This window comes from Montipora capricornis, chromosome 6 (assembly GCF_036669925.1).
Source record: "Montipora capricornis isolate CH-2021 chromosome 6, ASM3666992v2, whole genome shotgun sequence".
NCBI lineage: Eukaryota > Metazoa > Cnidaria > Anthozoa > Scleractinia > Acroporidae > Montipora > Montipora capricornis.
Window position 1 is genome coordinate 21,125,643 of NC_090888.1, and position 22,500 is coordinate 21,148,142.

The window sequence follows — 22,500 nt, forward strand, 5'->3', positions numbered from 1 at the left end:
ACTATCACATTAAATGGCGGATTGTTAGGCATGCGAGATCCTATTCAAATGTAACGAAGAAGTGTAATTTATGTCTGTGGGAGAAATACTATATAATTTGTAGACCAGATTTGGCGACCCTTAACAACAGAAATGAGCTTGTAACAAGTTGCAGACATGCAAAGAAATTCCTTCTCAATAGCGTAATTATTTAAGGCTTATTTTTAGCAGCTCACTGGAAACAGTTTGTATTGTTTAACCGTTGCTATGCACCCCAGCCTATAGTGAATTGCTACCGTTATTTTCAAAATCACTGTAAAACACCATGTATTCCTTCTTTTTGGCAGTTGCCTGATGATTGCTTCGTGAGAAGCATGAAACTCGGAGGCAAATAAATGTTTTTGACCTAGTTCAAGTCTACGTATCTATTCAAAGCTCTGGTAAACCCATTGAGCACTTTTAGCTGATGATCAATTTATCACGTCATTTCATTATATATATATATATATATATATGTATATAATAATAATAATAAGGCTGCCAACACTGTTAAATAGTGCTCAATACACATAAGTGTAGAGCTAAATCGTAGAAAGGTGAGGCTAATGAAAACAACACATGATTCACTGTTACTCTGATGAGTGCGTAAGCACGAAACTCGTATTAACAGTGAATCTTGTGTTGTTTTCATTAGCCTCACCTTTCTATATATGTATATATATATATATATATATATCTAGCTGATCTTATGAAAACCGGGTCATTCCCACGTATCTTAATTTGTCTTTAAATTACACTAGAATAGCTGGGACGGTTATATTTTGTCAGTAACTGGACTCTAACCTTTCCATTGACAACATCTTTTAATTTAAGAAGTCAGTGTCATTGCCATTTGGCAACTTGTGACTTGGACCTGGAAATTAAAAAAAAATGTATATGTGTGAGAAAAAGGCTAATATCATCAGCCATTAAGGCAGTTAAGGCCATTAATATGTCTGCTATATTTCGAACTAATCTTTCAAACATCACTAAGGTGACTTCAGAAGAAGTAATATTTCATATCCCATGGAAGCCTTATTGCCTTACCCAACACGTGGAGATTTCCTTCAATAAGCCTCCAATAAAGAGGTCTAGTCACCTGTTTTGGCTATGGACTAACACCTCATACTTGTTAGACTTGCATGCGACAAGCCATGACGCAGCCCCCCCTAGGAATTTAAAGCTCACCGTCAGTGCAACTGCTGCCAAAGGCAGCAGTTGCACTTTGGATTTTCCAGCCAAGTTTGACCTTGTTTTCAAAACTTCAGCTATATATCTCACATAAATCCAACATCTTGTTTTAACATTGAATATCTTTAACTGTTTTTGAGACCATATAGGTCATCATTTACTTCCCTCACCCTCCCATAGAGAGGTCTAGTAACTTGTTTTGGCTATGGACTAACACCTCATACTTGTTAGACTTGCATAAGACAAGCCATGACGCAGCCCCCCGTAGGAATTTAAAGGTCACCGTCAGTGCAACTGCTGCCAAAGGCAGCAGTTGCACTTTGGATTTCGCAGCCAAGTTTGACCTTGTTTTCAAAACTTCAGCTATATATATATATATATATATGTATAATTAAATTATTTATTAATTGAACATTTAACATGTGCTTCTGTGTTTTTGCAGGGAGGCAACAAGTAATGATTGGCATTGTCCCAATCAATGTCCATCATGCTTCCAGCGAAAGTTCCAAGAGTGTCTATCCTATAGCAATTGCTAATTGTAAGGAAAACAGGTAAAGTTATTTTAGACTTTGAGGCCATGTTTGACCCATTCAACAGCATATTTTAATTTAGTTACAGTGTACTGAATTTTATTACCTGCCCAGGCTTTTAGCCAGATTGGTGACTATAGGTACCCTGTCGAGGACCACTTTAGAAAAATTGTTTTATTTTTCATTTGTTGCCCTATAAACTTTTCATTTGAGCAGACCTTATGGCACATTTTGGATGCCCACTTGCCAAATCCTAGTTTAAACCCTGCAGCTGGCAATATGACTATTGTGCAAATGCTCATGAAGCAAACTTAGTAATTTGTAATTTGAAGTATCTTGCCTTTGATTTTGTAGGAAAAATGTCGAGGCCCTAATTAGAGATATCAATGCCCAGAAGAATGGCATCAAGAAAAATGGACTTACTGTTGACGGAAAGCATTTTCAAGTTAAATTTACGGGTGATTAAGTCTTTCCTATACTCTGTTTTCTTTTTAACTCTGATACCTAGACTGTATGCACTTTTTAAAGTTTTAATTAATATTTATTACATGGAAATCCTTGGGTGCCAAGACGTTCAATAATGTTCTAGTTCTTGGCAATGGTTTTATTGATGATCATGCTGCAGTAATATATCAAACTGAAAATTTGTTCTTTTTTTTGACAGTTACTCTTGATTACAAAGCTTTGATTATGCTTCTAAAGCGAAAAGATGATGATGTTGATGAAAATGTAGATGGACTTTGTGGGAGGGGGTTAGACACTGAATGTTGTGTTTACTGCAAAGTTATCCGGGTAGGTTATCACATGATTGTAACTGCCATAGGACCTAGCCTATAATTAAATAAGACGCCAATCATATACTGTCATTTGACAATGGTGTCATTTATTTGGGCGTTTAACTAGTTGTCATGAGTTTTAGCACCAAATACCTTGACCAGCAGCCAGCTGTCCAGAGCCAAATATTTCAATACAAAGTAGACTGGAACTCAGTTATTTCGGTGCTCTGATCGACACAGGTTTATAATTTAACACAGACTTACCTGCATATTCCTTAGCTGTACTGTGTTTAGTTCCTTTTGTTTGTAAATCTGAGCTGAGTTAAAAAAATCTATCTATCATAATTAAGTTAAAATTGAAGAACCTCACACTCATTCAAACAATCAGTTTCTTGCCCTAGAATATTTCAAGTTTTCCTCAATTTTTCATAACAAGAGAAACAGTCTAATTTTTTTTGTATTTACTGTTGTTGATATTAAGTTGTCTACAAATGTATTGCAGCAGAAAATCTGCTGTATCATTTATCCACAGGGTGCGCTTCCAATATTTTGATATTCATTAAACCCTTTCCCTGTTGTATCACCAATATGTCAAAACTGTATTACATTTATGTGTACTTCTTTTTGCAGGGATGTGCATGTCCAGGGGTCCCAAAAGGGGAAGCTTGTGCTGAATCCTTCCATAAGAGCAAAGCAAATATAGGGGGGTGAATACAGTGGAATAGTATTTCTTTTAAAATATTCCTACTAAAATTGAAAGAAAGAAAGCTTTACTTGCTGGAGGATGTAAAAAAATACTGTAATTGATAATTACTGCATGCTTATGATCAATACAAAATGTTCATGTATGTACCATTTTGAATTTTTAGAGTTTTTGTGGCTACTGGCTTTTAGCCAGTCAAGGATATGTCATCAGGTGCATAAGTAGGTAATTAATGTTAGATAAGAAAGAAATTGTAATTTAACCTTGCACTCTTTCTTCTTTTTTCTTTTTTTTTTTTGCAGTTGGAAGGGGCTAAGAGATGACTTGCTCTTTCTTCTTGAAGAGGATCTATGTGATGTCAACTTATGTGCTCTGCACTGTGAGCTTAGAAACACAGAGCAGTTGTTAAGTTCCTTAGGCATGTTTGCTTATGAGTGTGGGAGCCTTAAGGACTGCAATGCTGTTTTAGCTGTGTATGGACGAGACAGCATGAAGGGCGAGACAGAGTCCTCGTGAAGGCAAAGCCTGGTCAGGAAAGTGGCATTGAACGCCACAACATTCAAGTCGTATCATTCTCAGGTAAACTTTATCTTCATACTTGATAGAAAATTGGATCTTATAGTGTATGTTATACCTAATAATTTAATTATCGGTTTATTAACTGACCTGCTGGTTTTTAATACTTGGTGCATTATTTTCAAATGCAAGTGTACTGTAAGTAGTATTATACATCAACAGGTAACCAAAGTATGTAATATTCCAACCATTAGTAGATGGTAAATAGGCATTGTAACAAAATTTCTATGGTTTTTAGGGTCAACAGAACGCAGGTTTCTGGATAATATAGAAGATATTGTCATCCGATCACTTCCATTGAAGAATCTTAAACAATTTTTCAATAACAAAGATGTTGCAGAAACATACCTGTTAAATTAGGTAACATTCTGCGAGGAGATGATTCAGGTACCGTACTACTTGGTAAGAAAGTCTGAAATTATACCACTAAAAGAGAAATTGATGCACTACCAGCATGCCATCTAAGTCCTGGCATCCATCAATGTATGCCTGAGCATTTCTAGGATATATAACATGATTTACAGGTTTTCTTGAAGTGATGTTCATATACAGTTACTAGGCCGATGTTGTACTTCCTTTCTGTTTCATCCAGGTTGAAGTACTGTCCTGGCATCAATGTATGCCTGAGTGTTTCTGGGATATATAACATGATTTACAGGTTTTCTTGTAGCAATTTTCATATACAGTTACTAGGCTAATGTTATATATCCTTTCTGGTTCACCCAGGTTGAAGTCCTTGCATGAATGTATGCCTGAGTATTTCTGGGATATATAACATGATTTGCAGGTTTTCTTGTAGCCGTTTTCATATACAGTTACTAGGCTAATGTTTATATATACTTTCTGTTTCATCCAGGTTGAAGTCCTGGCATCAATGTATGCCTGAGCATTTCTGGGATATATAACATGATTTACAGGTTTTCTTGAAGCGATGTTCTTATACAGTTACTAGGCCAATGTTGTACTTCCTTTCTGGTTCATCCAGGTTGAAGTACTGTCCTGGCATCAATGTATGCCTGAGTGTTTCTGGAATATATAACATGATTTACAGGTTTTCTTGTAGCCGATGTTCATATACAGTTACTAGGTGAATATTATATATCCTTTCTGGTTCACCCAGGTTGAAGTCCTGGCATCAATGTATGCCTGGGCATTTCTGGGATATATAACATGATTTGCAGGTTTACTTGTAGCCAATGTTCATATACAGTTACTAGGATAATGTTATATATCCTTTCTGGTTCACCCAGGTTGAAGTCCCGGCATCAATGTATGCCTGAGCATTTCTGGAATATATAACATGATTTACAGGTTTTCTTGTAGCGATGTTCATATACAGTTACTAGGCCAATGTTATATATCCTTTCTGGTTCATTCAGGTTGAAGTCCTGGCATCAATGTATGCCTGAGTATTTCTGGGAGATATAACATGATTTCCAGGTTTTCTTGTAGCGATTTTCATATACAGTTACTTGGCTAATGTTATATATCCTTTCTGGTTCACCCAGGTTGAAGTCCTGGCATCAATGTATGCCTGGGCATTTCTGGGATATATAACATGATTTGCAGGTTTACTTGTAGCCAATGTTCATATACAGTTACTAGGCGAATATCATATATCCTTTCTGGTTCACCCAGGTTGAAGTCCTGGCATCAATGTATGCCTGAGCATTTCTGGGATATATAACATGATTTACAGGTTTTCTTGAAGCGATGTTCTTATACAGTTACTAGGCTAATGTTATATATCCTTTCTGGTTCACCCAGGTTGAAGTCCTTGCATGAATGTATGCCTGAGTATTTCTGGGATATATAACATGATTTGCAGATTTACTTGTAGCCGATGTTCATATACAGTTACTAGGCTAATGTTATATATCCTTTCTGGTTCACCCAGGTTGAAGTCCTTGCATGAATGTATGCCTGAGTATTTCTGGGATATATAACATGATTTTTTCAGCATTGTTCGTAGAGGTTTAAAAGTCAAATGTTACCAGTATATATCCTTTCTGGTTCATCCAGGTTGAAGTCCTGGCATCTTTGTATGCCTGAGCACTTCTGGGATATCTAAGAAATCATTTTCAATAAGTGGAGAAAATGAGACTAGGTGAGTGATTTGCATTATTCACAATTTTTTTTACACCCGTACAGGTTGCAGTCTTCATTCATGATTTATTGATCATTTTTATTATAAATGCTTACAGATATATTAAAGTAATTGCTTTTTACAATGTTTGGTTTTCATAGTTTTTTAATCATTTATTGTTTTTCCGAAATTGTTGCCAAGCATTGTAGCATTCTGGATTACTGTGTCTGGTTTTTTACAGGACTACACCCAATTGAAAGATTCAGGGAAGTTTTTAAGAGATTGGGGAACACACTCGGAGACGATTGACATCACCAATGGGGTTAAACCAGTTAATTCTACTAATTAATGCGAGTGATCACGGTAGCTCCAATATATGTAAGGTGCCTTGCAGTTAACCAAAATTTCAGGAAATTCATGAACAGGACCCAAGGGGTACTAAAATTTCCTGGCTATGTTGAAATTGCTTTACACAGGGTGTCAAGTTTTTTAAAAGCTGTTTTCAGTTGCCACTTGAATGATATAGAAATTAAATTGGAAGCTGCTACACTGGCATTAGTATCAGTGACCAAGCGTCAAAATGATTGATTCGCTCGTTATGTAGCTCTTAGGGTGAATGAATGAATGAATGCATACATGCATGCATGAATAAAAAGAATGAATGAATGAATGAATGAATGAATGAATTTCCCTCTTGTTTTGACTGATTTTGATTTACAAGTTAGTGCTTTACCATAACTTAAGTTGAAAAGAAAAAAGGAACTGTTGAGCAGCTACCTGTTTTGACTGAGTCATGGTATGTATTTAAATATCCCACTTAAATACCTTCTTTCCCTTTAAATGGTCGGTATTTAAAATAATTCGCCAGCCCACTTTCCCTTTAAATCTCAAGTTGTTTGTATTTTCAGTAACTTTACTCATCATCAATGTTACCTGTATATTAATAACCACCTTATCAAACTTACATGAAGTACTTTCATTTTTAATAAGCGACGTGGATATGTTTTGTTACATCACCTCTTTTAATCATCGTTTGAAAGAGTAAACGACATTTGTTATTAACATGAACAGAATCCTCTTGAAGTTACTTCATTAGTCCTTTCCGTTTTGTAATTAGGTCTGCTTCAGCAGGAGTTAAGTTCAAAACTTGAATCTTGGACAAGCATGCAAAAGGAACTTCAAGTTGTTTCCAAGCTGGCTATTTTTCAGAAAGAAAAACATCCAGACGAAATCCAAGATTATGTTGCTGACTATCAGCTTCGTGCCTACAGGACGGTAAGTAATTGGTTTTAATTGCCAGCACATCAGTAGTGTCCTCCGCAGCCGTTTTTACGGTCGTCGCGCAATGCTTCTCCCCCAAAAAACGGCTGTGGAGGAGACTAGCACATCAGCTACAGGTGCCTATTTTAAAATTAGATGTACCTTACGCTCCAATATGTAGTAACTTCAAAGATTATTAACTATAACGACTATAACCATAAAATTGTTCTCGCTTTTCTGTATTTCTAAGAGGACTTTGCTACCCAGTAAAAGTCACTGATTCTTGAAGAATGTTGCCTTGCACAGAAGTTAGCAATTCAAAATATATTGGCACAAACGGCTATTATTTGTCGAATGTAAGGCCAGAAAACCTTTATTCGTATCCTAGCGACAGCATATTCAAATACTAAAAAGTTCCTCACTTGACGAAAAAAAGGATTTTTACTTGAAAGTCACTACTGCACTGTAGTTCAACTTGCCATGAACAACTTATTAGCGTTTGAACGTTGTCTTGGATACGAAGAATCGCAATGTCAGTTTTCCATAGCCTCCATTTCTTCTAAACATATTAGGCCACCAGATAAGCTCCAATTCTCGAGTCAATCTTCCCTCTCCGACTGAAACAACCATTTCAGAACGACTTGTAGGTGTCTAACGCACGGCCGGCGAACCGGTAAAGCGCGAAAAAGCCCTTTGTTTGGCTGCCTCGACAGCTGCTTCCGTACTTGTAAAGTGTTGAAAATTTACTTGCACTCCATGCCTGAATGCTGCCGATGACTGTAGCTCAGCAACTTCTTGCTCAGCTACAGCATTTGTTAGCATGTCCAAATTGTAAATTCTGTAAGAAAATCTTCGGGTGTTTTTGTGAAATATCGGATATTTGAAGTGTTTGGCATCTCGCACTTGGTGAAGTGGTGGACTTCCTAGTTTGAACGGCAGATGCTGGAAATGAGCCTTCTTTACGTGCATTTCATGTACAGTATTGTGAAAAAGTAATGAGAGCGAAATGCGCGAATTTCGTTCTTTGTCCCTGCGAACTTTCGACGAAATTTCGCTCGAAAATTCGAGCGTCGTTTCGCGATGTTTCTAGCGTAATTTCGCTAAAACAAAGAGAGAAAATTCGCCGCATTTTCGAGCCCAGCGCGAAAATTCGCTAAAACAAAGAGAGAAAATTCGCCGCATTTTCGAGCCCAGCGCGAAAATTCGCTCTCAAAACAAAGAGAGAAAATTCGCCGCATTTTCGAGACCAGCACGAAAATTCGCTCTAAAAACAAAGGGAGAGAATTCACCGCATTTTCGAGACCAGCGCGAAAAACCAAAAGCGTAATTTCGCTTGTTGTACGCGCAATTTCGTAGTGTGGTTTGTAAAGATCGATCACATATCGATCGGCTATTCAGTTTTGTAAACAACTGCAGTCACTTTAAACAGCACTTTGATGATCAGTACATGTATTTTGGAAATAGTTCAGTAGTTGTGTCCGTTTCAATTCTCTGCAAAATTCGCCCTTTGTATTGTGTTTTTATTCATCTTTCTCGGCAGAGAAGACTCGACAAAACATATGCAATTTCAATCCTTTGGTTGTGAGGACAAACTGTTGTCAACAATGCAAAGCCTGTAAATATAGAAGAGCCGGCGAGTGTTATCTTGTAGCGTCACAGCGGCAAAAATGGTTCCCGGGTCTACATTTGTATTACACCAGAAGTGTTTATTGACATGATGTCTTATACATATGAAGAGCTTACTTACCAATTTTCAGGATAACTTTTAACCTTTTGGCAGGCGCCGGGCAAGTGACCGCAGTGAAAAAAACATCAATGATCCCATTTCCATTCGATGAGAAACTTTGAATTCAGCGGTAAAAGACTTTTACATACATGTAGCAGCTTCTTTGTTATTATTTTTTTGACCAGGGAAGAGCACTGTGCGATGCCTTTCGACTTTCATTCTACACATGTGCGAGTTGTCAAGTTTTTGTCACGACAGCAACAGGCCAGAGTGTATTAAAACGAGCTGTGATCTGGTATGAGTGAATGCGAATTTTCGCTCGAAATTTCGGAACGAATTGTCGGTCAAAGCGAATTTTCGCTCGAAATTTCGGAACGACTTGTCGGTCAAAGCGAATTTTCGCTCGAAATTTCGGAACGAATTGTCGGTCAAAGCGAATTTTCGCTCGAAATTTCGGAACGAATTATCGGTCAAAAAGAATTTTCGCTCGAAAATTCGCGTCAACTACAACAATAGGCAATGCGAAAATTTTCTGCGAACTTTCGCGCTGGACAAAAATTCGCCATTTTTCGTCGAAAAGCCCCGAAATTCGCGCATTTCATCGAATTACGTTCTCATTACTTTTTCACAATACTGTAACTGTTGCCATCCAGCTAAAAGATGAAAAAAGAAGATGTTTATTTTTTATAAATTTAAGTAGTACCTTTTGTTCGGCCTTTAGAATTGCAACTCATTCCACTAAATAATTTCGCTTAAAGTTTGTGGTTTACGTATTCCTTACTCGGGTCTAATGAATGGCACACTTGCCTAATGCGTTGTGGTTCATTCTACAGAGCGTTGTCTACACGTTGTACATAACTGGATTGAAAATGGTTATGTATTCGACAATCGCCTTCAACTCTTACCTTTAACGTTAGGATGTAAAGAACCTGAGATTTGCTCGGTGAGTAGTGCAAGCCACGTTTTGTACGAAGCGAATTCCTCGGCACTCTCAAGCTGTTTTCCTGCAGGCACACTTACGAGGGGAAGGCCTCGGGAGTCTTTAAATAATCCGCCGTTGAATTCGGACTCAGGATGGCTTTTATTGTGGTGTTTCTTAGCAGATGATCCTGTCTTGAAGTTCTTATGACACGTTCGGCAGCCGACCGTGAACGCCATGTTAAAGTTGTGGTGTGCGAATGAAAACTGTGATTGTTTTATTGTTTAATGAGACACAAATCCCAGGCTCACGCGCACTTTTTGTTAGCCTTTGAAACTGTATACCTGACAGCGGGAAATGCTTTTTGACGCCCAGTGTATTAAAAAATATATTATTTATTCACAGCGCTACTAACAACAATTTCGAAATTTTGAATTTCTAGGAAGAGTTTGTGACCTATTGTTCACTTAAACTGCCAGCATTAACTACGGATGCATAAATACCATGTGAATTCTGCATACAATCAGTACTCTATCACTCAACAAGCACTTAACAACAAATTTAATAGCTCTTTATTATTCGCATCAATACAGTTATTAATAACACAGCAGGTTGCCGTAGAGTTGTTTCCAAGCTTTCTGTTCCTGTTAGACATTGTTTTTTTCGTTTGGAACACAATTACTAAGTGGTTACTGTAAACTGGAAATTCCAGATCCAAAGAAGTAGTATCAAAACCGTTATATAACAACAACAACAACAACAACAACAAAAACGCAAAGCTCCTGCTGACTCAGCAGACAACCCTGTGTAAGAACAAGTCGTTTTATCGTTCATTTCAGTTTTCACCATATTATGTATGATGTGGCCCAGCAACTTTGAATCAGGAATGCAGCAAATGTAAGAAGATTAAACAACTGAAAGGCTACATTTATATTCTGGTTAAACGAGCGAGCTTTGATGGTCTGCAACACATCCGCTTTTTAACTTAAGTTTCGCCCGCAAACCGGTTCTGTGGGTTGTGTCTCAAGGGAGAAAAACGTCACTGGTTGTTAAGGAAACGCCAGCGCATGTGTGATAGCGAACGCGTCGGAAGCCGGCAGAGGTCTCTCCATCCTCTCATTTTGCCTCTTCGTGAGAGACCTCTGCTAGCAGGGAAGCGTTTTGTATATCTTGGGGCTGTTTTGGTCTGTAGCTTTCCCAAAGTCCAGGAGAACAGCTTAGCCTCGAACAAGTTGCACCCATCCAACACCACGTTGTTTGACTTAATGTCGTTGTGAAGGACTTTCACTTTGTTGTGGAGATATCGTATCCCACTGCACAGTCCGCTTGAAAGGTTCGTCCAGTCGATTGCAGTAGTTTCTGCGGGGATATCACATAAGTTGATGCGATCGCCTTTAACGCTATAGAAACTAGTGACGATATCTAGTCTGTTTTGTCGCTCCAATACGCCGATTAAACAAACTACGTTCGGATGACTGAGTTTCGCGATCATCCTCGCCTTGTTCTAACTTGCGACATAGTAATCCTGTTTTTTGATAACAACAGTATGTGCTCCGTATTTTGTTAGGGTGCAAACTCCAAAACACCCTCGTTCAATCTCAGTTGGTAACTGCTTTAATGCGCTGTCTTCTATTTCGGGCAAATTCCGCATTTCTGCTGCCTTCCACTTCGAAAAGAAGTACAATGCATGTTTGTGGTAGCGTTCTGCCGTTTCATTAGGGCCGTTCGTGCTGGACTGCTGCTAGATGGACGTTGCGGCTTCTTCGTTTTGCGCTTTGTTGCTTTTCTTTCTTCTTTCATTTCCTGCGATTGTCCGAGCTCCTTCGACTTCTGAATAATCTAGAGGACTCCATCTCGATACGCCATGAATAACTGCGCCGGCAGATCAAAGCCGCCAATTTCATTAAACTCATTACTAGCACACTTTGTGCCTCTATTGCCCATGTTGCACATGTACAATTTCTGGCGCAGTACACTCGATCCAGCAGGTGTATAGCTAAATGTCTTCTAATTTAATTTAATCAATCCTTCAGGTCAGTTAGGTACGTAAATTACAGTGGTTGAGATGGAGTTCGGTTCAGTTTGTAGCATTTGAAACCATTCGAATCGTGTAGAAAAGTCACACGATAAAAGCTAAGCTAAAATTAAGGAAAAATTTCTTGCTCTTTCGAATAAAAAACGAGGGAAAATGCCATTAAGTTATCTGGTTCGATGGAACGATTTTTCTCCCTATGATTATTTTATTTATGTGCTTTCCGTTGTAAGTGTATTTTCATTTATATGGATTGTCATTTTTGTGTAAATAGTGTGAAACAAAATATACAAATAAATAAAGAAATAAATAAATGAATAAATAAATAATTCAAACAAAATAAGAAAAAACATAGTATAAAGAATAATCGGTCGAACGCATATTCTGTTTGTGTAAAAGTATCCTGCCAATGCACTTTGAAGATTTTTTCTATTTCAGCCAGTACTTTGTACAGTACCTGAATCGTTCTCCGTAAACATTTTTGTGTTTTATCGCTTTATAGCACATGATCAACAATATTCTGTCTGTTTCCTTTAAAGGTCTTTTGTAACTGGCGAGAACTTGCCACGACGATGAGGCAGGAAGTATTCGATGAGGACATGGAAGAAGAAATCGATGTCTTTGACTTAAAGGTGTGACAGGTTTTTCTTCTATTTCCTGGACAGTTTCCCTTTACGCCTTTGGTAGCATAAGATCATTTAAGCCGACACCGTTATCTTTAAAATAGCCGAGTGTAATTTATAGTTGATTTTATATTGTAGTGTATAAGTTTTCTTTGTTTCTTCTGTAATTTAACTTTAGTTTTCGCGCCCCACCGTCAGCCACGTTGGGCTCCTTGTTCAATTATTATTATTATTATTATTATTATTATTATTATTATTATTATTATTATTATTATTATTATTACTGGCTTCGACTCTCACTGTGTTTATCTTTTATCTACTAGTTTGCCTACAAGAGTAAGGGGGATATCAAACAGATCAAACAGATCCTATTGTCATTCAGATGCGCTGACTGTTGGTCTACTTGTTTGTTTTCTTGTTTGCCAACAGTGCAAGGAATGGGGATTTTGCCTGAGAGACCTGTTTGGTCTGGGCCTTGGAACTGGTGACTATGGCCACCTAACTGTTGAACATGCCTCAATGCTCCTTGAAAAATTCAGATCCCTTCGTCACTACAGCAACCAAGGTTTCGAGGCCTCATATAAGCTTCAAAAGCAGATATATAGTAGGGCGACTAACCACGACAGCAGCGGTGATGCCACTTCATGTAAGTAAAATGAACATTTTTAATTCCCTAAATTCAGAAACCGAAATATCAATAGCTTAGTATGTCGATTTAGCTAACCCATGATGCAGCAAGAAAACACCATTATCTGTAGACAGGTGGTCGCCTCCAAAAAGATAGTTTTTGAAATAATTGGTTTAATAATCGTGAATCTCTTTTAATTGAAAAGCTTTTACATCCATGATGTCTTGGTACTTTTCACACAGAGCTCAAAATGTTGTTTATACTGAATGCAAACAGATTATAAAAGCCGATAGTTAACCATTGCTATCTCAAATGTAGGTCACACTGCGAATAAATTCGAGAAATGAAATTTGCGTATCGTATTGTTTTCTTGTTTCAGTGGACCAAATCTTAACTTATCATTACGCTGAGAAGCTCTTGTTCTTAAGGCTGTGTTTCAGAAATGCTAGAGAATGCGCAAAAAAAGATAAGAACTGCATTAACACTTTGCTATATCTTAGCACGTGCTATGTCCCCGTGTATTGCCGACTTTTTTCATAAAGTTGTAGTTACAGCCGCAATGAAGACAAATGAAAAATAATGACAATTGTCACGTTAGAACCTTGCGTGACTTAGCACGCGTGCTCACTTGAACTTCGTACCGGTTGGGCACGCCATTCGGAATTTATCTTGACATGGTGTTCAGAAGTGCGATTTAAAACATGGACAGCTGTCACAAACCTAGTGCGTTGAGTTTCGACGGAAACACGTCAGAAAATTGGAGAAGATTTAAGCAGCAATACCAGATATACTTAGCAGCTTCGGGCAGCGAAAAGAAAGATGATTCGATAAAATAGCTATATTACTAAACTTTGCTGGCGAGGACGCCATTGAAGTTTTCAACACATTCCAGTTTTCCGAAGGCGATGAGAAGAAGCTGGACAAAGTCCTGGAGAAGTTCGAGCGGTACTGCAACCCTAGGAAGAACGTCAATTTTGGCAGTTATCCCAGAAAGACTCTGAGACTGTAGACCAGTTTGTCACGCGTTTGAAATGCAAGGTGAAATCGTGCGAGTACTCGGCAGTCGATGATATGGTGAGAGACAAGTTTGTGTTTAGTATACGAGATCTAACGGTGAAGGAACGGCTGTTGAGAGAAGATAAACTTACACTGGAGAAAGCGATTTTTATGGCAAGAGCTTCTGAGGCTTCGAAAGAGCAGATTAAGATGATGTGCACGAAAGAGCAAAACAGTGAAAATCCGTCTGTGAATGAAATTCGATATGGTGACAAACAAAAGTAAGTTCTTCATGTCGGCCGGGATCTAGTTCGGGATCGCAAAAGAAGAAATGTAAATTTTGTGGTTCTTCTCACCCGTGGGGATCTTGTCCTGCCTTTGGCAAAATATGCGGCTACTGCCAGAAGAAAGACCATTTCGCGAATGTCTGCCGAAAAAGAATGCGAGATTCTGGCGGGAAAATTTTACGTGCCGTGGTAGAGTCGGATGGTAGTGATAACAATGCTGATTTCCTAACATTTTCGTTAGAGTCGAGCGGCGAGTGCCCTAACCAAGATGATTGGCACGCCTCATTGAAGATTGCTGGCACTGAAGTGAATTTTAAACTGGACTCAGGGGCTGATTGCAATGTTATTTCCCAGTCCTTGTTTGATCGACTCCCGGTTTCACAGAAACAGGCCCGCCAGTGCAAAGCCAAGTTGAAAGTGTATGATGGACATCGCATCACACCAAGAGGCAAAGTCAGCCTATTTTGTGAGTACAAAGGAAAATTCACAGTGTTGGAATTCATCCTCGTTGAGCAAGACTTACCGTCCATACTCGGGTTGAAGTCCTGCCTTGAATTAGGCTTGATAAAGAGAATCTACAGCTTTGAGGAAGAGCTCCCAGAAACCGAGTACGCAGACGTCTTCGAAGGTTTAGGAGAAATCAAAGGTGTCCAACAGAAGATTCAAATCGATCCCAATGCTACACCCGTCGTGCACCCTCCACGCAGGGTTTCAATTGCTCTTCGCGAGCGGCTTAAGGAGGAACTTCAGCAAATAGAGAATCTGGGCGTTATTAAAAAATGTGTGGAACCCACTGCCTGGGTCCACAGTCTTGTTGTGGCCAAGAAAAAGAATAACAAAATTAGAGTATGCCTGGATCCCAGTAATCTCAATCGTGTTGTCATTTTCCCATGCAGACCGTGGAAGATGTTATTAGCAGAATGCCCCATGCCAAAGTTTTCAGCGTCCTTGATGCTAATCATGGTTTTTGGCAGGTCAAACTAACTAAGGACAGTAGCAAGCTAGCTACCTTCAATACGCCCCTCGGTAGATACAGTTATACCCGTTTGCCGTTCGGTATTGCTTCAGCCCCAGAGGTGTTTCAAAATATTATGTCCCATTTGTTTCAGGACATAGAAGGTGTTGAAGTTATTGTTGATGATTTAGTCGTGTGGGGAGAGCATGTTGAGCAGCATGACGCAAGGCTTAGACAAGTGTTGGACCGCTGTCAGGAGTGCAACCTTAAGCTCAACAAGGAAAAGTGCCGTTTTTGTGTACCCGAAGTTCGTTATGTGGGCCATGTGTTGAGTTCTGATGGTATCAAACCAGACCCGCAGAAAGTTGAAGCAATCATCGCTATGCCGACTCCAGCCAACCGCGAAGACTTACAGAGGTTCTTGGGTATCGTAACCTACCTGTCCAAGTTCATTCCAAACATGTCTCAGATAAGCGCCCCTTTGCGGCAGCTGCTCCAGAAAGATGCTGAATGGTCTTGGGGAAAAGCTGAAGATGATGCGTTTACAGGCCTTAAGACAGCCATCTCATCTGCCCCAGTCCTTAAGTTCTTTTACTCCAAGGAACCAGTGACTCTGTCTGTGGATGCAAGTTCGAAAGGTTTAGGTGCCGTTATTCTACAGAACGACCGTCCTGTGGCTTACGCCTCAAAAGCCCTAACTCTGAGCCAGCAAAATTACGCGCAAATCGAAAAAGAGATGCCCGCAATTGTCTTTGGTTGCGAACGTTTCCACGATTATTTGTACGCGCACCGAGAGGTAACTGTTGAAACTGACCACAAGCCCTTAGAAACAATCTTGAAAAAACCCATACACCAAGCACCTCTCCGTCTGCAAAAGATGATCCTGAGAACGAAGCCCTATTCACTTAATGTGAGATACATACCAGGTAGCCACCTTGTTCTAGCTGATGCGCTCTCCAGAGCTTACTTACCTATTGAGGCTGCAGATCAACCTGATGAGTTCGAAATCAATCTTCTGAGCTATGGACACGTGTCTGAGACCATGCGCCAGAAATTGACAGCAGAGACCGGTAAGGATCCAGAACTTCAGCAGTTGCACAAAGTTGTCAGGAGTGGCTGGCCACGGACCAAAGACGAAACACCAGTGGAAGTTAGGTTTTACTGGAACTACAGGGATGAGATCAGCTGCTATGAGGGATTGATGTTTAAAGGGATCCGCATAATTATTCCTCGCAGCCTGCGACCGGAAACTCTACAGCGCATACATGTCGCTCACTTGGGAATAGAGAAGTGCCGAGCACGAGCCAGAACGGCAGTGTTTTGGCCTGGTATCAACGCTGCAATAGATGACTTAGTGTCCCAATGCAGTACCTGTCAGCAACATCAGCGAAGCAACCAGAGAGAGCCTTTGATTCCCCAGCAAGTCCCTCAGAGACCCTGGTGCACAGTCGCAGCGGACATTTTCTATTTTAAAGGGAGAGATTACCTACTTGTGGTTGACTATTTCTCCAAATTTCCGGAAGTGGCTCGCCTCTCTAACAAGACTAGCGAAGCAGTGATAATGGCAATGAAAGACATGTTCGCCCGCCATGGCATTCCAGAGGGGTAATTGCAGACAACATGCCATTTAATAGCCTGAAATTTAAAAGCTTTGCCAGTGACTGGGAGATTGAAGTTGTGACCTCAAGTCCGCACTACCCTAAGTCAAATGGGTTGGTGGAAAGAAATGTGCAGACGATAAAACGGTTGCTAAAGAAAGCTGACGAGTCCAAGCAGGATGCATTCCTTGCTTTGCTGGAGTTTTGCAATTCTCCCATCAGTGGCATGGAGGTATCCCCAGCTGAATTACTTATGGGCAGAAAGCTGCGAACAAGATTGCCAACTTTTAAGAGCCTCCTAGAGCCCAAGACTAGGCTGTCTCAAGTCCGTCAGAAGCTGTTGTTACGTCAACAACGCCAGAAAGCATACTATGACCGTGGAACCCGGCCACTTCCCACACTACGTGAAGGCGAATCAGTGAGAATGCAACAAGGCCGAGAATGGACACCTGCAGTAGTCGTCAAGCAACACCAGGCCCCTCGGTCATACATAATAGCTACTCCGGATGGAACGCAGATACGTCGAAATCGTGTACATCTGCAGTCAACCAAGGAGGAACCACCTCCAGCCATGGGCCCAACATGGGAACTAACCAACGATGAGCCAAGCCCTCCTATTCTGCCACCAGCTGATGTTGGGGTTGAAACAAACGGTGCAGAATCACAACCCGACACTTCACAAGGTGACCAACCCGTCAGAAGAAGCCAAAGGATTCGAAGGCCACCTCAACGTCTTATTGAAACTGTATAGACATTGTCCAGTCGGTATTAGTTTTAGGACTACCGAATCAGACTTAGAGGATACTTTGGAACCTTGTTTAATTTCAGTTTGTTATTATGTATTTTGATAAGGGAGATGTCACGTTAGAACCTTGCGTGACTTAGCACGCGTGCTCACTTGAACTTTGTACCGGTTGGGCACGCCATTCGGAATTTATCTTGACAGCAATTATGACAAATCAGGATAAGTATAGGAAACATTGCTTAACGGGATTGAATAACTCAATATAAAGGGAACTCAAAATGCAACAGTGAAACGCACCTGGCGAGGACTCAGTTTTATTTTCAAATTAACCATCCCAGGATAAAGCTAATCAATCACGATCTCATTGTCTGGGTAGTTGAATTGTAATATATGAAACTCTACTTGAATATTGTTTCGGGTGCGTTAACCTTTAACACTGTTGTTATTGCTATTGTTGCTACCTAGGGAAGAAATTTTACTTTCAAGGATGTGGTTGGGCTAACTGCAAAAGTACAAAGAAGTGGAGTGCAGCACACAAGCACTGGGTCGAGGCTGTGGACGAGCTTTTTAGTTTGTTCATGGGCAAAGATCACTTAAGTTACGAGTACACGGAGGATTTCTGCTGCATTGTGACGGAAGATGGAGACGCAAGGTTTGAGTACGATGACACCTGTTGGGAGAATGCTTGCAAGCAAAAAATGGTCGAATGCAAGTGGCTCGATAATGAAACACCCTGTGCGTGAAAGGCAAAAAAGAAGCGCATCGTGAAAATAAGTCAGCGAAAACTGTTCAAGACCATCAAAGATAAAAAGAAACGTTCACGTGCATCTGTCGCTTCGTCGTCCTCGTCGGGTTCTACTCGCACTGAGAAGTCGCTGCCTGTCCGATGCAACCGTAAACGTAAAAAGTTATCGTCAAAGATTACACACATGGCCCCTAAGCGAAAAGTGCGGTGATTGACCTCCAACAACGCAAATTCGCAGGAGTCACAAATCCCCACAACTCGCCAATGTCTATTCAAGTTGCCCAGCAGAAAACGCAGGCAAGCGTCACCTTTAGAAACTTCGTCTCGCAAGTGTAAACCGTCAGCGATGCCACCATCCCTAATGTCTTCAACGCCGTTAGCCACTTCACCCCCACCATCAGAATCAAGTGGACTCGAACCACTGACACCTTCGGTAACTACACCACCGGCAACCTCTGGAAATGGGCTGCCATCTCCAATTCCCGTGGTCAGTTCACCGCCACCACCTCCTTTACCCAGTGCAATCTCACCGTCATGTTTGGGCGATTCACCGACTTGTTACAATGTGTTTTCTGCAAGCTGTTCAAGAGAACAACTATTAACTTGTAACCTTCCTCCGGTTGACTGCAGTGTAACTGTGAGACAAACCATGCTAGTGAGGGTACCTGTGAATTTTATATTCACTGATGTGGCTACACTCGAAAAGCGCCCACCAACATGCGTAGTTACACAGGCAGTCACTCTGCTGACGCAGAATAAGAGGGCTGACAATGCAGCGTCGAATTTTATCAACCTAGAAGAGGAAGACAATACAATAGGCGTATCTATCGGGAAACTAGGTGTGTTCTCCAGAGCTGGTTTACGACAGCTTGAATGGCTCGTAGAGGTTGCGTCAATGAGGTACAATGTACAAGAAGAGAGGAGGTGGCTGTTGGAGACCCCAGATAACTTGGACGATCAAACAAGGAACAACATCATCCACTTGCTGAACAAATTTCCTCTCAGCCATTTAGTTACAAAAGAGGGGAAATATTCTGTTGATGTACGGGCTTTCAGCAAACTAGCTTTGGAGCGATACATCGACGATACTGTCATTGATTCAGCCATAGCCGGAATACAGTGCCAGTATAATTCAAACGAGTCTGTCTTGTGTCTACCGGCGCACACAGTAAGCTGGCTCGACACTGGCGATAGGAGCTTCATCAGCCACTGTTTCCGAGAACGTTTACAAAATGTCGTTCCTGGCTCACTCAAACTGGTTCTAGTCCCCGTAAACATGGATGATGTGCACTGGGGAGTTATGGTGATTGACATTAAAAGTAAAAGAGCTTATTTCGATGATGGACTGAGGTGGGCATCCCCAAGTATCTCGTATGTCCATCCGATCCTAAGAGAACTAAACAAAAAGTTCCCAGACTGTGCCAATTTTTCATTACAAGACTGGCTTGAGGTTAAAAAGTTCAAGTGCTTCGGAATGCCCAGGCAACCAACAGATGGGAAGATCATTGGAAGCGGCATCTGTGGCATCGGGGTCATTCTCTCGGCCCAAGATTTTAATCGATGAGATCGACCAGAAAGTGTTTCTCTGTCCTGGAGTTTGAATAACACGATTATTGACAAAACTTCCAACGAGGCTTTCCAAGCTTTATGGATTGAAATTCATCTCTCTCGGCAGCCAAACATCATCTGTGGTGTGATGTATAGACAACATAACTCTCCACAACAATTCTTGGACTATTTTGATGATACACTGGAACAGTTCAGCGCTTAAAGTAAACCCATTTTTATCATGGGTGATTTCAACATAAACCTCCTTGCTGTTGAAACGTAATTATGCACATAAATTTCCTCTCTCATTACAAAGCTGTTCATTAATTCCAACAGTTGACAAACCAACTCGAGTATATAATGACGCCGCAACTCTAATTGATAACATTCTTAACAAGTTTGGTAGCAAAATTATAAGTGGGAACATCGTATCTGACATTAGCGACCACTATTCACAATTCTGTTTTGTTCATGGCGTCAAGGTGATTGCTGTAAATAGCAAAATATCAAGAAGAGATTATTCTCAGTTCTCAGAACATGATTTTGTTGCTGAGCTCGCTGAAATTAACTGGGATACCGTCGTCACCACGGAACAAGGCAATATAAATCGTTCTTTCTCTACATTTTACAATAAGGTAAACAAAGCCGTAGACGAAGTCACGACGAAGAGCCAAGCAACTCTCAAAGCCCTGGATTACACACAGGATAAGGAAATCAACAAGAGTGAAGAATTCACTTTACCTGTCTGGTCAGTCAAAAAAGTACGTCAGACAAAAAAGATATATTTTCATAAGTTTTTCTCTGATAATTTATATAATTTGAAACAAACTTGGGCCGGTATTAATGATCTAATTAATCGTGGAAAGAAAAAGTCTAGACGCTTTTCCTCTGTTAGGTGCCCAACAAGAGGTAACTTAACATATGACCCTATGAAAATCACTAATATTTTCAACAAGCATTTTTCTTCTGTGGGACTCAGACTTGCCTCCAATTTGCCATCATGTAATCGTCATTTTGGTGAATACCTAGACGGAAATTATGAGAAGTCGTTCTTTTTTGATCCAGTTGCACCAGCTGAGATTGAGAGGGAGATACTCTCTATCCCTCTCAATAAGGCGCATGGTTTGTATTCCTGCCTGAATCGCATGCTTCGCTCTGCCAGATATATTCTGTCTAATCCATTGGCGAAACTAATGAACTTGTCAGTTATTTCAGGAGAGTATCCCTCCAAATTAAAGCGTGCTAAAGTCATTCCAGTCTACAAAGATGATGATGATACTGACACGGCCAACTATAGACCAATTTCTTTATTAAAAGTTAAAAAGTTTTACAAACTCGGAGCTAAAAGTTAAAACTTATGAAATATTTTGTCCGTTTTTCAACCGGACTTCATCAGTCAATGATGTGAATGTTGAGATTGTTGGCCTCAACAGTCATCACATCGTCAACAGTGAAGACTTTGTCAACAAGATTGCAGAACTTGAAGTACCCCCTGGACAGAAACTCGTTTCATACGATGTTTCCTCACTGTTTACCAGCGTTCTGATCAATGAAGCCATTCCAGTTGTCAGAGCCAAACTGGAAAGTGACCAGAGCTTATCGGATAGATGCCTGTTAGATATCGCCCAATTATCTGTTCTACTAGAGATGTGCCTCTCGAGCACATACTTCACATTCCAGGGTGAATTCTACAAACAAAAGAAAGGAGCCGCCAAGGGGTCTCCAATTTCCCCTGTAGTGGCCAATCTCTACATGGAACAGTTCGAGAGCAGAGCTCTGGACACCGCCCCCACCCCTCCAACTATGTGGTATCGATATGTGGATGACACGATGGCCAAGATTCACGAAAACGCCGTCGATTCCTTCTCAGAACATCTAAACGCCATTGACCAACATATCCAGTTCACTTCGGAACAAGAAAAGGATGGCAGGATTCCTTTCCTTGATACCTGTGTGAGTATTAACCAAGATGGTTCTACCAAGATCTCCGTGTACCGCAAACCTACGCACACGGACCAGTACCTAAACTTCCAATCAAACCATCATCTACAACACAAAAGAGCTGTGGTTAACACCCTGATGTTGAGAGCTCAGACCTTGGTTACGGAAAACGATGACAGAACTAGAGAAACACAGCACGTCAAGCAAGCTCTAAAAATGAATAACTATCCAGAATGGATGCTAACAATACCACATCCAAAATCTACAACAGAAGATACCGAAGAGCCTCAAAACGAGAAGAAAATCTATGCATCAACGCCATACATCAAAGGAATCTCGGAACGCCTGCAAAGAGCTTTCAAGTCACTCGAGGTTACACTTATTCATAAACCCGTCAATTCTCTAAGATCACAATTGGTACGTGTCAAGGACACAACTGTCAATCTCAAGAAATGCGGTACTGTGTACCAGATCCATTGTGAGAAGTGTAACAAGGAGTACGTTGGCGAAACGGCCCGCTCTCTGGAAATCAGAGTAAAAGAACACCAATCAAGAAGTTCATCAGCTATTCACGAGCATTGTCGCCTGGAGGGCCACTCGGTGGACCCAAATAAGAC

General features: G+C 40.4%; 3 pseudogenes; 2 read left to right on the plus strand and 1 right to left on the minus strand.

Moving 5' to 3' along the window:
- The first annotated feature begins 2,402 nt into the window (after window positions 1–2,402).
- Window positions 2,403–4,259, plus strand: LOC138053371 (uncharacterized; annotated as a pseudogene).
- A 6,671-nt stretch (window positions 4,260–10,930) lies between these two features.
- On the minus strand, window positions 10,931–11,698 carry LOC138053372 (uncharacterized; annotated as a pseudogene).
- Window positions 11,699–12,389: 691 nt separating this feature from the next.
- LOC138053373 (uncharacterized) overlaps window positions 12,390–22,500 on the plus strand; it is a 25,929-nt pseudogene continuing 15,818 nt past the window's right edge.